This window comes from Cydia strobilella, chromosome 18 (assembly GCF_947568885.1).
Source record: "Cydia strobilella chromosome 18, ilCydStro3.1, whole genome shotgun sequence".
Taxonomy (NCBI): Eukaryota; Metazoa; Arthropoda; class Insecta; order Lepidoptera; family Tortricidae; genus Cydia; species Cydia strobilella.
This window is the reverse complement of record NC_086058.1, coordinates 8,434,314-8,445,687: the sequence shown is the minus strand read 5'-3', so window position 1 is coordinate 8,445,687 and position 11,374 is coordinate 8,434,314. Positions and strand designations below refer to the sequence as shown.

Below are 11,374 nucleotides of genomic sequence, written 5' to 3'. Positions count from 1 at the left end.
AGCGTGTATTATTTGTTTTCGTAATTAGCAACAAAACTTGTGATCAAAATAGATTTTTCATATAATTTCCATTCTGAAAATCGTTTTACCTCAATTGTTCAGTGAAAGCTTCCTCAAGATATATTGTACTAGTCTAATTAGTAATGTTTTGTAAAATACTCTGTAGTTTGTTCCTCGCATTTGAAATGAAAAGTAAAGTGTTTAACTCGGTTGAAAGCACCCATTTCTGAGTTCGTTATAAGTATTCTCACTCCGTAAAGGTTTGCAATAATCGAATTTAAACTATCGTGAGACATATTAACTTAACTAACTTAACTAATGGAGACCCAGGCTCTCCGAAACATGTCGCGCGAGTGACTAAAAACACGTGAGTGTAACCGCTAAGTTAGTTTAGTATTCTCACTCCGTTCGAGTGCCAAAAAACCTCGTCAGAATTGGGAAATAGATTTTTTTTCACAAGCTATAAATCCCGAGGTAACAATATAATAGACCTTTGTCTTCTTTCAGTACACATGCATGATGCATGTTTTCTTCGAGCAAGCGAGATGAAAATGAGATGAATGAGAATGATGAGATGAGATGTGGGTACCTATTATGAATAAATATAACGCGGTCCGGATATTACAATTGCGGGAACAAAGAAACAGAATCCGATACATTTTCCTAATCAGCCATAAGTATTAGTTTAACTCTTATGGGAATGAACATCAACTATTCTGTATTTTCAAGTTTCAATTTTTTTATTTGGCCAGGTAACAAAAGAACGTTAAGTCTTGTACCATTATTCATAAACCCTCCATTTGCTTAATAAAGTATTAACCGTTGGTCTAAATCTGTAATTTAAAGTGATAAAACATAAATTAACTAATGAGGCTTACTAATATATATAACACACTATAACATTTTCATTGAGGCTTGTATATTTTTATGTATTGTGGGGCAACAAGTTCCAAATTCAGTTTGGTTTATTAGAGGCTGTTACGGCTGCTATGCAGGGTAGAGCAGCATAGTAACATTGTTTAGAAACCCAATAATGTGTATTGTGTAACGTGTCACGTGTTATAGGCGCCGTAACAGAACAATCATGCTCGTCATCCCCCCGGCATTCATCAGTAAACCGATAATGTTAGTCCACGGTGTTCTCGAAAAGGGTAATCGGCAAATAAAACTACAGCCTTTCTTTTTAGGGCAACTAGCTATTTAGCAGAAAACTACCTACTTTGGCGATCGGTAATGTAATGCTCAGCATCCCGGGAATTCCGGTCCCAGATACCCCGGAAAAACCTGAAAAAACCCTATGAGCGATAGGTAATTAAAGCTCCTGTTTCCCTGGAATTTAATACTCTTGAATTACCTAGTCAATCATCGAGTTATTATTAGATGTCTCCGATTTTTAGGGTTCCGTAGCCAAACGGGACCAAAACGGAACCCCTATAGTTTCGTCATCCGTCTGTTTGCCCGTCCGTTCGTCCGCCTGTCTCTTCTTATGCCACAGCCATTTATCTTAAGTTATAGGATACAAATTTGAATGAAATGTGGAACATATGTGTATTTTGTGTCACATTAAGTTTAGAAGTTAAAATAAATAAAAAATATAGGTATGTGTACCAATGTAACTATAAGTAAAAAAAAACAGCAAATATTAACGTGCGATAGATAGATCGATAGATGGATAGATTGAATAGATCTTTAATAAATAAGGTTAAGGTTTCAAGATTTTTTTTAGATCAAGTGAATACTAACTTTTTTTTAAATCCCTTCGAAAGTCGAATAGGGAATAGTACGCGAAACTACGTAGGGGGCGCCGCTACTACAATCTGACGGGTCTATCGGAAAACAAGAAAATCGTAATTTCGTTATTTAACGTCTTTGTCACTCGTTCATATTCGAGCGATAAAGAGGCAGAGGGCGAAATTTCGGATTCGCGTTTCCCGGTTGGTCCTCTGTAAAGAAACCGCCTTAATGCACCAATGTCATATTTTATTATCTCTGCAAAGTTTACAGAAACCTGTTAAAGGTACAGTATGTAAAAGTAACTCTATGGTTTACTTAAAAGGCTTGTGCTGCACTCTGGTGGCAGAACATTGCAGTAATATCCCCTATTAATGTAGGTACCTACATAACTTTTGAACCAGGCGTACAAGAAATATGAAAAAAAAACATAATGCTTAGTGGGTAAATACTTTACACGAAAATTATTTTGATTAGGGAGATTTTTATTTTCAATTAACTTGTCTTCTTAATAAAAGGTCGTAAGTGCCAGGAAGATACGTCGGTCTGCTGGTATGGCTTTTTACATTGCGGTTGTACATTGCCGGTTTTTTTTTTACTTTTGCAAGTATTCGACAGGTTGCGGAGTGAGATAAACCTGTAGCCATGAGCGAAGTTTTCTTCGCGTAAAAGTGCCCTTAGAAAAAGTTCTCACTGGCAGCAGCGATTAAAACCTGCCTTTATCAAAATTAGTTCAACACTATTCTACGTAACTGGGGCAGTTGAATCTCTCCAATAATAACAAAGTTAATAATTTTTAGAAATAAAGGAAAACTGGAAGAACTCACTGTCTCAGGCGAGACTTGAACTCGCGAAACTGGGATACCAGCCTATCGCTCTGCCAACTGAGCTACCGAGACTTACCCATGACAGCGAATATTTCTTCCATATCCTTCATATGCGGCTTTAAATTCATTTTGTATGAGCAGAAACGACAATGTCTGTAAACGATACCACAATGTTTAGAAATAAAGGAAAAGTGGAAAATTTCACGGCGAAAACATTGTGGTATCTGCTGTACTGTATAATACAAAATTAATTCAGGTAATAGTTAATATATCTTTACAAAACAAGTAAAATTGAGTTAAGTTTAAATCGTGAACAAATAAAGCCTACGTTTAATAAGGCCTACCGTTTTCTACTCTAGATTGCTCTACCTTGCTTGTCGTGTCGTGACATTATAGAATAAACGAAATATTTTAGAAAGTCTCAATTTGTTAAGATTATGATTTTTTGATACTTTGACATGACTCACAGTGCATCTCGCGCTTACTAATATCCGAGCAATCGTCAAGGTTGTATCATATATAACAAGATCAAAACCGTAACAAATTATAAAATCTTAATACATCTCAATACTAGGGGATCCAAATGATCAAAAAATTAGTTATTAATATCCTCATGTAGGAGGTAGTTGATTGTGATTTTAAGTATTTTGTTACAATAGCTAACCTGAGCCTAATTAGGATTTGGCCCTTAAGGAGACTTCCTTGGTTTGTGAATTCGATGTGTGTAAGGCAAGCAGGGATGATTTTATAGATCCGCCTCATGGCTGAGCGGTAGGAGCGCAAGACCGTCTTAGAAGCATTCCATGGGCTGTCACGTATAAACACATTTTATTTCGTGTATCAGAATTAATTTTTCAATGTTTTATGATTATTTTTCTCAGAAAGTTTTTGATCCTTTGTCACAGAAAGAACCTTCAAATCTTCAGAAAATTCGTGTTTGTACGGGACAATGGGAGACAAGTTGGTGGAATGCTCCAGAGCTATTTTGATCACCCTTAAACTTTAGTGCTCTAATTGAAGTCTTAAAGTTTGGCAACTCCAAGCTACCTTTTGTTTAAAGAGCTGTTTTGCGTCATTAAGTCAAAAACTTTTTGGCCTTTCCAGTGTAAAATATTTTTTACCAAGGATTGGTCAAACAAATCTTGTCAGTAGAAAAAGGCGGCAAATTAAAAAAAAATGTAGGCGCGATATCGTCCCACAGAAAATTTGAATTCCGCGCCTTTTTCTGCTGACAAGATTTTCTTGACCAACTATATGTAAATATTAGAAGGTGCGAGGGCGCAAGTTGTTGCGTTAAGACGTTAAGTAATTGTTGTTGAATTGGGAAAATCCTGATTATTTATACTAGGACGGGACATTATCGCGTGTCGGCAATTTACATAACGTTACACGTTTGTAAAACGCACATTACATTTAATTTTTATCTTGACGTTTCAAGTGTGGCATTAAGGATGACTCTCGCTAGACCGGGCCGTGCCAGGGCCGAGGCGTCCGACATGTAATTTTCTATGACGGCTGATCGGTGACCACGTGGTGCTTTCCATAGAAAACGAAGCACCGGAAGCTCCGGCCCGGCCCCGGCCAGGTCTAGCGTGAGCCATCTACACTTTTCGTTGCCGGCGGACTGGCGCGGAATTGTATCAACATCTTCTAGCTGCGCTGCGTTTTTCGAATTTGCGCCGCGTTTTTCGAATTACCCGCGCTTGGTTTTAATCTTAACATGCAAATTGTAAGAATCCGCCATTTACAAACGGCGCCGTCATTTTACAAACGTGAAACGTTATGTAAATTGTCGAAGGCAAATTGTAAAAAGTCGGCATTTGCAATTTGCCGCGGCATTTTGGTCGAATTAGTTCTTTAATTTACCACGCGTGGCGTAGCACATCAAAACTATGAAAAACGCTGGGGCGTCCATCAAATCTGGAGTTAGTTGGACTTACTCGGGGCGCGGGGGTGGGGTAGGCCTTCGGCGATCAGCCTCAGCCGCTCGCCTCGCTCGTTCCCGGCCTCCGTCACAGCGGGCGAGGGCTGCGCGGAGGGATCCGCGCCTTCGATTTCGCAATTGCTCTCTAGGGGTAGGGGTAGGGGTAGGACAGACAAGACCACGTGGATAGTGGGGTGCTCTGATTCGGTTTTACCTTGAGATTTTAGTGGCCGTGAGGATGGTGGTGTGGTATAAAAGTTAATATAAATTGATAAAACAGCAAACCATGGTTACCCTCAGACAACCATCACGTTTACGTTGACACAATTGAGCGCACTAGCAATTTGCCTTTGGCAATTTGTACAACGTTTCACGTTTGTAAACGGCGTCGTCATTTTACACACGTTTTCACGTTCGGCAGGCGGTCGCCCGAGCAAGTGTGTTGAATTAAGATTTATACGATAATTCGATAATCTCAAAAATAGGTCCACGCTTGAAACTGCTTCAGGGGCGTCAGTTAATTCTTTCTAATTTTGGGTACGAGTGTGTAGGAAAATTATACGGTCTAGAGTCTGAGGGCCTACCGCGAACCACGTCCGATATGCTGCCTCTCTGTCGCACCTGTAAATTCGTACGTAAGTGTGACAGGTTCGCGGTACGCCCTCTGTTCGGAAAGAGAAGAGTTGAATGTACTGGACCCCATACATTCAACGACTCTTCTCTTTCCGTACAGACTATAATTATGTATAGAGCTATTTATAATATTATGATATTCTTAAAAAAATCAAACAAATTAAAACCGTCGGTTGTTGCTGTTGAGTCCATTTTGGCGGAACAACTCCGACATCGAGTCAAAAAGGGGTTAGCTGTAAAAATAACAAAATACTTAATAAAAAATATTGCCTCATAAAATTTGCATAGCGTGATGTCGCAGTAATTTATACACTGATTATGATGTTGTCGTCGAAAGGCTCGTAAAAATACCCTAAACCCTAACTCGTACAATGTTTCACAAAACAAAAGTTAATCACTGTAGGTAGCATTTCTTTCCGTGTAATAAAGACTGACTGTCTATAGTGTCCATAGCCAAATCATATCAAATTTCCATTAATTTAAATTAATTAAATAAAGATCTAAAGGTAAAATAAATATTCAAATGCAATGTAATCAACGTACAGTCCTGATACCGCTTGAAAAAATACAATGTAACAAATACAGTTACATAGTTATTACCTTGAATCTTGACAAAAATGTTGCTTAAAAACCTAAGGCACGTATTTAACCAGTCAGGTAAGTAGGTACATACCTAATCAAATTTGGGTAGTATATAAACATAGAAATGGGGACTAAAATTAATAGACCATTTATGAATCACATTTTATAAAGAAAACGGCTATCTATTAATTCAAAAATTTGCCAAGAGCATGTCGGGCCATGCTCAGTGTAGGGTTCCGTAGTTACCATTCTGTCAGAATAGGCTAAACGGGGGCTATTAGTAAAGTATCATGTACATTACAAGCTGGGAGGACCTTCGCAGCAGCGTATTCTAGGTTCGTCTTTTCATCAAAATATGGTCGGGTTTTTTTTGTAGTTTTTATTTTACCGTTCTGTCGCCATGCAGTAACGATAACGGAGCAAAGCCGCGGATGGACTGACAGACGGATATGGCAAAACTTTAAGGGTTGACTACGGAACCCTAAAAATGAAGTTCAAAAATATTTAGATAGCAAATAAAGTTACGATATAGCCGTTGGGTTCGTTCGTTCTCTTACTTTTGAAACAGTAAAAAGGTTTTGTAATAAAGATGGTAATAAGTATCAAACGTTTTCCTTATGGTATTTTTTGATATCGCTTCTCTTTCAACTTTTTATAGTCCCATAAGTATTTAGCTTTATTTTGTAAATGAAAAAATATTATGTTGTTTTATATGTTACTTTTATTTTATCTCGTATGAAAAAGTTATAATACGTTTTGTTATCTGCATGCCGGCGACTAATTGTTCTCCGAATGAGCTATTACATAAACTTAAACCTTACTACTACTACTACTACTACTACTACTACTACTATCATAGTAGTTTCTTTTTAAACGACGTTGTTGCTTTGGCACGTGAGACGGCTCTGCATAAAAGAAGCAAAGGCTTTTGTTTAACAGATGACTTGAGCCGAAAAACTCGCCTCAGAAAATTTGTACTATAAGTAGCTTTGTAAAGCTTACTTTACCTACGAGCTAAAAGAGGTGTCGCTGCATCTCACAAATATTGGTAAAGGCTTGGTGGCTACCCTATGAACTTATAGATACGTAACAGATGAGTAAATACTTTCAGTGAGATGGGGTCGGGATCCCTATTGATAGTTTCTGTTATGGCAGATGAGTGAGTAGTATTTTCCGAAAGGTTTTCAGCTATCATGTGCATCATAGGCATCGTCTAAATAAATATACCAAATTTCAAATATAATTTATATTATATAATACCCACTATTGTAAAATTAATTGACATATGTAACTATTGATACTCCCCGAAACTGTAATAATGATAATAATTTTGCCTGTGCAATTGTGGACGAAGTTATGATGACGAAAAACTATCGGAAATATATCCTGAAGGACGGTACGGTCGACATTTGTCGGGCATGCTGCCGTCCCGGAGAGTCACTCAGGCATATCATTTCCGGTTGTTCTCATCTTGCTAACGGCGAGTACTTGCAAAGACATAATCTCGTAGCCTGGATTATTCACCAGCAACTTGCTCTTCTATAAGGCCTTGTGGACCGCGAAGTACCGTACTACAAGTATTTACCTGTACCAGTTCTAGAGAATGGTCATGCCACGCTCTATTGGGATCGATCTATCATCACTGACAGGACTATTGTAGCCAATAAGCCTGACATTGTGATAATAGATCGATCGCAACGCCGGGCCGTGCTCGTCGATATCACCATCCCCCATGATGAGAATCTCGTGAAAGCCGAGAAGGACAAGTCCAGTAAGTACCTAGACTTGGCTCACGAGATAACCGCCATGTGGGATGTTGATTCGACGATCATTGTCCCGATAGTCGTTTCAGCGAACGGTCTCATAGCGAAGAGTCTCGACCAACACCTTAAGAGACTCTCGCTAGGTGTTTGGATCAAGGGTTAGATTCAGAAGGCGGTGATCTTGGACACGGCGCGGATAGTCCGCCGGTTCCTCTCTCTGCGGCCCTGACCACCGGCAGCTTGGGCCTTGCCCCGCTGCCGGCGGCACCCTAGGTTAGGTTTTTTATAATGTGTTTATATATATTTTGTATTGTTTTGTAAGTGTTTTTATATTTTACTTTTATATACATATTATAAAAAACCTAACGTAAGAATAAAAACAAATAAAGATAATAATAATCTAATCTGTAACAGTATTCTGTAATAATATCTGTAATAATATTGTGTAAATCAAATTGTGACGTGTAATATGTAATATTATTATAAATAATTATAAGTATGAGTACCTAATTATACTTATAACCCTTATAAGACAGTTTATTTAAATAGACCCATTTTAATTGTTTGGCGTAATGTCTTGGCGCTGTGGGTTGTCTTGATTGGTTATTAGCCTCATGTAAAGGGACGTTGCGTCTCTAAGTATCGGGGAGCGGTTATTAGAAAAGCGATATAATAGAAGGTTGCTCACTCGACGCTTCATTCCTTGTTTCACACCTTGATACTGCATTAATTATATCAAATTTTAGATAAAATTTAGAACAAACTACTTGAAAACAAGATATATACAGTGGTACTACGTAAACGAAATTAACAACTAGCTTAAATCTAAAATAGGCCCTTGAGGCATTGTACCAAGGATGCTGGCGGCATTTCCCCGCTGTATCGCAATGCTGATACGTTGTGCGAGAAAGCCGCCAGCTCTTCGGTCACCAGTTACGTCAACCAGACGCTTCGCGATTTCTGCAAACAACTTATGCGCGCTAATTATATTAGGTATTTACAGCTAGCGCTAGCTCCCGATCCGAGAAGACTTGGGCAAAACGGAGTTGAAAAACGAGATTTCACTAGAAATCTCGTTTTTCAACTCCGCCTCCTACTAAGGTATCCTACCAAACCGTTTTAAGCACTGTAATCGTAAAAAATTTCGAATGTGTGTTTAAATGTGGAGCTATGCCCAAGTAATATTTTGTAATGTACATGTAGGCGTTCGCTGACGTTATATTTGCGATCTGTCCTTCCAGTCCTCACTTGAATGTAACTTGTGTGTTACCGGAGCAACTATTTCTGATCAAACCAGTGAATGTTAGCTCAGCGATTATGAAATTGTTATTGATTAGTAGGTCAAGTTACACTAGTCGGTCGAGAATATGTTGCCAGGTTTTCGGTCCGGTTATGTTTACTTGTTCAGGGAAGGGCATAATATTCGCCAGCTGGGTAACTCTTATCGTCGTTGTTGGCCTTTATACGACCTCAAAAAGAAGTGTCTTTTATGTCCGGCTGTTCAAATAGATATGGATTTTTTATGCCGTTTCGTCGTATCGTTTAATGTCGATAAGTACCATAAAATGGAGTGAGTAGGCGCAAAACTGACATTCAAACCTCGATAACATTTTATTTTTACATATGCAAACTGAATGGTGTGTATAATAAGTGTTCCGAACGTTTGTATTTTAGTTTTTATTTTATTTTGGGTAGTTCCATTTCATAACTTTGACGATAAACAGGAAATTCCACCTCACCCCGTAGTCCCTCGTAATTGGGGTGAGATGGGTTTTCATACAAAAGGTGATTTTGGAAGATTGTTGGATCGTTTTAAATTGGAATACATTATTTTTGTAGCAGTAGCCTTAAAAACCCATCTCACCCTCCTTTCATGCCTTCTCTCCCCATTCATAACCCAACTCTCCCCGCGAACCCTACTCACCCCATTTTACGGTAGGTATATAGTGAAACATACAATGAGAACTTAATAATACATGGGGTTACATTTCCTTTTGATAAAAATCTGATAAATAAAACATTTAACATTTATTTTGTACAACCTTATTACTAACAGTGATAACATTGTATACGAGAAATACAAATATTATTTAAAATTTTCTTTCATATAAGTATATATCCATGTATTTCTTGATATTCTTTCAAATTTTTATAAGGATTATTATTAGAATTAGGTAGCCAAATATTAAATCAAAATCAGTTAGGGGAGGGCTGGGTAATCACGAACGCTGGGTAACCGCGAAGGCAGCTATTTCACTATGTTAGAGAGAGATAACATGATTTCACTCATCGCCATCTTAGAAATCATGCAAAGCGACTATTCAAATAATATGTCTGCTTACTTTCGTTGTAATTTTCCCATAAATTTAACACATTGTAACTTATAAAGTTATAATAGTCCTAACACAACATTTATTTGCATAAATAGTTAGTAGTTGAGGATTCAATTACGAGAATTACATACGGCGGGGCAAAACATAAACTAAAATTATATTTTTTTTGTTTAATTACCTTAGTGGTTATAGGCGAACGAATTGAGTGGGTCAATTACGAACGTTCAGCATTGCCCCATGTAAAACAAAAAATCGGCTCTTTAACTTTTTAATTAAAATAAAAGTAATTCTCTATTTGACTTTAATTCTGGAGAATTAAAGCAGTTATTTTCCATTTTACGTTTGTTTAAAATGGACCCAAAAAAAGTGTACAGACGGGCAATCGTCTTCACTTGGTTAACGTTGTGATTCTTGCCGGGCAGTAGTATGTACATTTTTAAAATTTGTCGTTTATGATCTCAATTGTAGGCTAGTCTGGGTCAATTGTGAACGATCTTTAATATTCTTAATTGTCCCATTAGGTGTCCGTGATCGCCCAACCAGTGTTGGGTAAACACGAACAGTAAGAGGTTTTGTTTTTGTTATAAAAGTTGATTAAATAAAGATAAATTAATACTGTTGATTGTAGTAGTTAATGTACGATAATTTACCTTTCAGAAGAAGCTATTATAGTTAACCTACAAATAATATCTTTTTATATATTCCAAAACTCCCTTAGGGGTTCGTAATTACCCCGCCTTCCCCTATATCCTTACATAATCATAGACGATGTACGTTTACCTATTGTGTTATAGCTACAGGGAGCCAGATGACAATCGTTTGCGCTACGACAGCGAAACGCTACCTGTCTCTCTGTTGCACTAATATGAAAGAGTGATCGCGTTGTTGTAGCGCAAACGATTGTCATCTTGGCTAGGCATGGGCGTCACCAGGGGGTGGCAGGGGAGTCAGCTGCCTCCCCCTATAGAATAAATTTTGTAAACTAAATATATGCCCCTCCCTCTCCTCTTGGCCATCGGCTATATCAACCACATATACTTATACAACGATTTTATTGAAAATATTTGATATTTTTAATCTCCACTAGTCCTAGTTCATTTATTCCTAATATTCACATGTCTACACATTTTTTTACTTACCTACCTAAATATTTATTAGAAGGTACCTACTATTCAATACACAGTCAGCATTTAATCACAGTTTAATAGTTTTTTGTTTTACAAGAGGGTGAAGTTGTTGTTTAACCGCTCGTGCTAATATTGATACCCGAGCAAGCAAAATATTCCAAAATTGAACTACGTTGCGAGGGTTTCAAAGCACGAGGGTTAAACAAATTGCGCCCCCGAGTGAAACACGAAATGTGTTACCACACCAACCCGAAGAAAATATTAACTGTAAGATATCAAAGTTATCAAACATAATCAAACTAAATCAAATCCAAATGAACGTCATTAAATATTTATCATTCAAAATCATCATTTAAAAGTCTACCAGCTAACATAAGGAAACAACTCAAAATTTGCATCTGATTACTTTGCCTCACATGTGGATAATATAGGTATATGCAACTTTCTCATCAGT

At 37.6% G+C, this 11,374-nt stretch overlaps 1 non-coding gene across 1 annotated transcript; it reads right to left on the bottom strand.

Annotated features, from left to right (window-relative positions):
* Positions 1–2,558: 2,558 nt before the first annotated feature.
* Positions 2,559–2,630, bottom strand: Trnat-ggu (transfer RNA threonine (anticodon GGU)). The gene has a single exon. It is a non-coding gene; the product is annotated as a tRNA-Thr (tRNA).
* Between the last annotated feature and the right edge of the window lie 8,744 nt (positions 2,631–11,374).